The 6,384-nt window shown below is 42.5% G+C and overlaps 4 non-coding genes across 4 annotated transcripts; all 4 read left to right on the top strand.

The window, feature by feature from the left end:
• The first annotated feature begins 1,400 nt into the window (after positions 1 to 1,400).
• trnac-gca (transfer RNA cysteine (anticodon GCA)) lies at positions 1,401 to 1,472 on the top strand. Its single transcript has one exon. It is a non-coding gene; the product is annotated as a tRNA-Cys (tRNA).
• A 1,297-nt stretch (positions 1,473 to 2,769) lies between these two features.
• Positions 2,770 to 2,841, top strand: trnac-gca (transfer RNA cysteine (anticodon GCA)). The gene has a single exon. It is a non-coding gene; the product is annotated as a tRNA-Cys (tRNA).
• A 1,326-nt stretch (positions 2,842 to 4,167) lies between these two features.
• Positions 4,168 to 4,239, top strand: trnac-gca (transfer RNA cysteine (anticodon GCA)). Its single transcript has one exon. It is a non-coding gene; the product is annotated as a tRNA-Cys (tRNA).
• A 1,799-nt stretch (positions 4,240 to 6,038) lies between these two features.
• trnac-gca (transfer RNA cysteine (anticodon GCA)) lies at positions 6,039 to 6,110 on the top strand. The gene has a single exon. It is a non-coding gene; the product is annotated as a tRNA-Cys (tRNA).
• Positions 6,111 to 6,384: the final 274 nt, after the last annotated feature.

Genomic DNA, 6,384 nt, shown 5'->3' with positions numbered 1-6,384 from the left:
AAACAACACACCTTCAATGTTCTGTGTGTGTCTCGCGTTAGGTCACGGCAGTTTCCTGCTATAACAACCAGTCACGCTTGCCTCACGGATGAGGTGGCACTAATCTGCAATGGAAAAAGGAGGATGGGGCACCGCCGTCGAGCAGGTACCATTAATGGAAAAATACCATAAGTTACTTCAGGGTGGAATGATTCTGGAAAAAGCTGCAAACAGCAACACAGAAGGCCAGCCTGTTCCAAACACGGCACTAGTTCAAAAATAAATACACGTTAGATGTTTTAAAAACATGTGGAGGAAATTGGTGAAGGTTATTGATGTCCTTATTGTTAGACTGCTGACGTAGAAACCACCATTAGCTGTTGCCACATTTAGAGCTGGGCAATATATTGCTATTATATTGATATTGTGATATGCGTCTTGATATCATCCTAGTTTTTGGATATCGTAATATGGCATAAGTGTTGCCTTTTCTTGGGTTAAAAGGCTGCATTACATCAAAGTGATGTCATTTTCTGACCTTACCAGATTGTTGTATGACTTTTCTATTATTGGCCGCTACCCACTTAGGCATTATATTCACATTACTGTTGATTGTTTATCAAAAATCTCATTGTGTAAATATTTTGTGAATGCACCAGTAGTCAACACTACAATATTGTTCCGGTATCGATATCAAGGTATTTTGTAAAAAATATTGTGATGTATGATTTACTCCAAATCGCCCAGCCCTAGCCACATTACAGTCCTTATATGTAATAGTTCTATTCCCTTTAGTGTTACTATAATTGTCACTGTTCATCTTTTGATTCCTCTGTACCCACTGCCTATATTACTATGAGTTGTATTTCTGTATCTCTTTTTCTCTCCTAACTGGTCATGTCAGATGACTGCCCATCATGAGCCAGTTATATTCGGAGGTTTCTGCCTGTTAAAAAGACATTTTTCTTCGTATTTGTCGCAGTTGTTGGGTTTCTGTCAATTACAGAGTGTGGTCTAGACATAGACATTAGACGTTTTGAATTTTATTTATCAGGAACTCGCAAAGGAGATGGCCAACAAAGGTTAGGACAAGCCATGGGACGTCCTGCGGAGTAAATGGAAGGTGCTCAAACAGCGAGACATGTCTCAAAAAGAGTTGTCTTGCAGCAGTGCCGGAGGGAAAATTAAAGGCAAGTTGCATCTGCATCATCATAGCAATGCGTTGATAGCGTTGTTGTTTTCTTATTATAGCTTGATAAGTTGCTATCAGCTGGCACATACGCACTATGACAACTTGTCCAATATTGATCATTTGTTGATAGACGGCGCAATCCATTTTATCTAAAAAAACTATGTATGCAAAAGTTTACTTGAATGTTGTGTGATTCAGTGCAAAAATGAATGGAAACATCTTAAAATGTGGGGGTATAGCTCAGTAGTAGAGCATTTGACTGCAGATCAAGAGGTCCCCATTTCAACTCTGGGTGCCCCCTACACATATGTAGTTAGAAGACTGTCATCTTAATCATAATCCCTTTGCTTCTCACTTTCCACCTTTGAGGTCTTACTACCTTTTACAGAGTCTGCATAGGTAAGCAAAATAGAAAACAGGGCAGGAACATGATCCACGTAAGTTCAATTAAATAATAGTTTTAAAGTAGGGCAGAAGTATGATCCACTTAATCATAGGTTGGTAAATGTAAATGTAAATGTAATGTAAATGTGCTGTATTTATATAGCGCTTTTCCAGTCTTAACAACTACTCGAAGCGCTATTACATCATACAGGAAACATTCACCATTCACACACATTCATGCACTGTGGCCGGGGCTGCCGTACAAGGTGCCACCTGCTCATCAGATAAACACTCACACACATTCACACTCCGATGCACAGCACCGGTAGAAGCTTCAAGCAATGCAGAGTGGTTGTATAAACCATGTTTGGATGACGTACACTTTCATGATGTTAAACTCAGACAAAAATTACCTTAAACACGTACAAAATTTATTATTTAAAGATATAGCTACTCTGGTTGGCGTTGCCTTGACCTTCAGCAGCACTGTAAGGAATCTCTGAGTTATCTTAACTAGAGATATGTCCTTAAAATCCCACATGAATGACTAGCCTTTAGTTATGCTACTGAAGGTTTAGACTGTTGGGGGACTTCCTATGTCACTTTGTGTTTCTCTCTCCTCCTCTCTCTCTTGCCATCTGTGTGTGGTAATGTCCCGTGAATGCATGGAACTAACGTAGCTTGTTTCCGGAGCCCTTGTGCTTTCGCCCCTATCAGATTTTCTTGGATTGTGGTGGCACCTTATCCATGGAAGCAGCCGCTGCCGTGGTCCTGCTCAACGCCCTTATCAGTAATAGTTCTATTCCCTTTAGTGTTACTTTATTTGTCACTGTTCATCTTTTGATTCCTTTGTACCCACTGCCTATATTATGAGTTGTATTTCTGTATCTCTCTCGATCTCTCTTTCTCTCCCAACTGTTCATGTCAGATTACTGCCCATCATGAGCCAGTTATATTCTTAGGTTTCTGCCAGTTAAGAAGACATTTTTCTTCATATCTATCGCACCAAATGCATGCTCTTTTTGGAATTATTGGGTTTCTGTCAATTACAGAGAGTGATCTAGCTGCCTTTCATACAGTAGATGAGTTTTGGATACTTGAGAAATGTCATGAAAACTTTTAATCACATGTGGGAAAAGACTGTGTTGGTAACTGCATGGTGGTAGGGCAAGACATTGTTTTGCTGCACCGTAAGCATATTTCGTAATGTACATGGGGGTATAGCTCAGTGGTGGAGCATTTGACTGCAGATCAAGAGGTCCCCAGTTTAAATCTGGGTGCCCCCTACAATGATGTGTGCAGGTTGTTGATTTTATGACAGTTGTTTTCATTGATTCCTACCTTACAGCATTGACGTCTTACTAACTTCAATCAATTTTGCAAGGGGGATCTCTCCCTCTCTCCCAACCGGTTGTGTTAAATCACTGCCCACCACGAGCCAGTTTTAGTCTGAGGATTCTGCCTGTTAAAAATACTTTTTCCTCAAATCTGTCACAACAAATGCATGCTCTTTTGGGAATTGTTGGGTTTCTGTCAATTACAGAGTGTGGTCTAGTCCTTCACTATATGTAAAATGTCCTGCGATAACTTCTGTCAGGATTTCACTTTATAAATACTGGTATGGAGTTTGCATAGGTGAGCAAAATTGAACTAGGGCAGAGACATTGTCCACATAAGTACACGTACGTAGACACTTTGAGCTGGCAATTGAGTCCCACCTTACAGCATTGATTTCTTACGGACTTGTTTAGAGTTTGCATTGGTGAACCAAACTGAAAGAGGGCAGAAACTTGGTTCACGTTAGTGCAACAATCTAAAGATACAACAATTCTGGTTGATGTTGCCCTGGCCTTCAGCAGCACTGAAAGGAATCTCTGAGTTATCTTAACTCAAGATATGTACATGTAAGCCCACATAAATAACCAGCCCTTAGTCATGCTCATAAAGGTTTAGACTGCTGGGACACTTCCTATGTGACACTGAGCTCCTCTCTGTCTCTCCCATGAATGCATGTAACCAGCATATTTTTTTTCCCGAAGTCCTTGTGCTTTCTCCCCTCTAAGATTTCCTTGAATTGTGGTGGCACTTGAATAGTGGAAGCAGCTGCTGCCGTGGTACTGCTGGACGCCCTGCTACGCCGGCTAGGATTCTGCCCAACAACGTTTTTCTCATATCTGTCACAACAAATCCATGCTCTTTTTCTGTCAATTACAGACTGTGGTCTAGACCTTCAATATATGTAAAATGTCCTGAGATAGCTTCTTTTAGGATTTCACTTGATAAATACTGCTAGGGCATGTGCGAAGGTGAGAAAAATTGAACTAGGGCAGAAACATGGTCCACATAAGTACAGGTACGTAGACACTTTGAGCTATGCAGGATCCTTGTGTGGGCCACATTTCTGCCCTTAGTGTTGACATCAGTTGTAATTAACATTAATTAAGATGTGCCTTTCTTTTAGCTGCCTTTCATACAGTAGATGAGTTTGGGATATTTGAAAAAGTTCATGAAAAGTTTTAATGAGATGTGGGTGCACACTGTATCGTTGACCACACCGTGGCAGCCCAGCCATTCTTTTGGTGCACAATTAGCATTTTTAGTATTTGGTATGTGGGGGTATAGGTCAGTGGTAGAGCATTTGACTGCAGATCAAGAGGTCCCTGGTTCAATTCTGGGTGCCCTCTATACAGGTAGGCTGTAATTTCTATGGTATTATTTATCTTTGATTCCCACCTTCTAGCATCGAGGTCTTAGTAACTTGTAAAGAGTTTGCATGGGCGAGCAAATGGTGAAGCTGCGCAGATGCGTGAGGCCAAGGGATGACGTATGCTCATCAGTCCAGCAGGGAGTTTTCTAAAGCTGCCCCCGGCTTTGTGGGATGAATGCGCAGTAACAGGCAGGTCGCTGCTGGGCTAGGGAGCGCTGGTATCTCCATCGTCAGGCATCCTTGGGAGCTCTATCAGTTTCACGACCGGGCGTGTTTAGAGTTTTCCCTTGATGTCAATCCCTGCAGTGGGTACCTTTCCATCGTCGCTGTGGATGATCTGGGTGATACGTCCAATAGGCCATAACACCCTTGGAAGCTGTGGATTAACCACCATAACAACAGCATCCGCAGCTAGAGCTGTTGTTGAGTTCCGCCATTTCTGATGTGGTTGGAGACCAGGGAGATACTTGCGGGTGTACTGACCCCAGAAATGGTCAGTACCTGGCTGTGTTGCCAGCGACGGCGTCCTAGCAGTTCACTTGAGCCATACACAGCTTGAGGCAGCGAAGCATCCCGCCTGGTCCTTCAGGATGCTTTGGAGAGATGCCTTTACAGATTTAATTTCCCTCTCCCATGTTCCACCAAAGTGTGGTGCCAGATTTGGGTTTTATCTGAAGGTGATGCACTGTGTTGCTAAATGTTCCCTGAGCAATGGTTTGAGTGCCTCAAACGCCTCCTGAAGTTCCTTGTCCCCCACTGTCGCATAAGATCTCAAAGGGTTTTCCTCTTCGTGCAACGAAACGGTGGAGAGACAAGAGAAATGAATCGGTGTCCATACTAGGCAGTAAGTCAAGGTGAACTCACCTGGTAGTGAGACAGTTGAACACGATGCCCCAACGTTTCTCTTGTTGCCTATCTTGACCATGTATGGGCCGAAAGAGTCAATACCGGTTGACCAGAAGGGGGCCTTGGTAAGTTGAAGTCAAGCAGTTGGGAGGCCTCTGAGGATCCAATAAGTCCTTCTCATCTCTGCAAAGATTCGCTCCGGGCCTGCATGGAGTAAACAATCATCATAGTCTTGCACCAACAGCTGTGTAATGTGGTGATCAGGCGCAAGAACCATAGGATGTGTCCTCAGGTAGCTCCCCAGCTTTACGGAGGCGACCTCCAACTCGGATAAGGCCCGGGTCTGGTTGTACTCTTGTTAAAGTGGACTGAGACGACTGGTAGGCCGTACAGGGCCTGTTACATCAGGGTATTTCCGCTCTGTTTACTTGTAAGTGGACGGACAAAGAGACAAGAGACTTTTTGAATTTAATTTATCTGGAAGTCACGAAGGAAATGGGCAACAAAGGTAAGGACAAGCCGTGGGATGTCCTGCGGAGTCTAGAAAAACTTTGTTCGCAAAAGTTTGCTTGAATGTTGTTGAACACCTTAAAATATCTCAAATCAATTCAATATGCCAATTTGATCGCAAAACAGCATGTGACGTCATTACCCACAGGTTTTTGTTCGTTTTAGAAATTGCTTTCACCAGCTTTATTCACATGAGTGTTTTTTACCAAACTTCAGATAATTCGATTGAAAAGTGGATGGAAACTTAGATAGTGTCATCTTTCTTTTAGCTGCCTTTGATACAGGAAATTAATTTTGGATGCTTCAAAATGTTCATGAAAACTTTTAATGAGATGTGGGTACAGACTGTTTTGTTGACCACACCGTGGAGGACCAGCCATTGTTTTGCTGCACAATAAGCATATTCGGTATATAATGTGAGGGGGTATAGCTCAGTGGTAGAGCAGTTGACTGCAGATCAAGAGGTCCCCATTTCAATTCTAGGTGCCCCCTACACAGATGCAATATGAAGGCTGTTAGTTTTATGGGGCTAATTATCTTTGATTCCCACCTTCCAGCATTGATGTCTTACTAACTTGTATAGAAGTTAGTAGTTTCGAGCAATACAGGATAGATCTAATGACCATGTTTGGATAACCTACAAGTTTCCTGATTTTAAAATCAGACAAAAATTATCCCAAACACCTCCAAAGTTGACAATCTCAAGATATAGTTACTCTGGATGGTGTTGCCCAACAAAAGCCAATTTTGGTCTGAGGTTTCTGCC

Source organism: Etheostoma spectabile, chromosome 4 (assembly GCF_008692095.1).
Source record: "Etheostoma spectabile isolate EspeVRDwgs_2016 chromosome 4, UIUC_Espe_1.0, whole genome shotgun sequence".
Lineage (NCBI taxonomy): Eukaryota > Metazoa > Chordata > Actinopteri > Perciformes > Percidae > Etheostoma > Etheostoma spectabile.
This window is presented reverse-complemented; position numbering and strand designations above follow the sequence as displayed.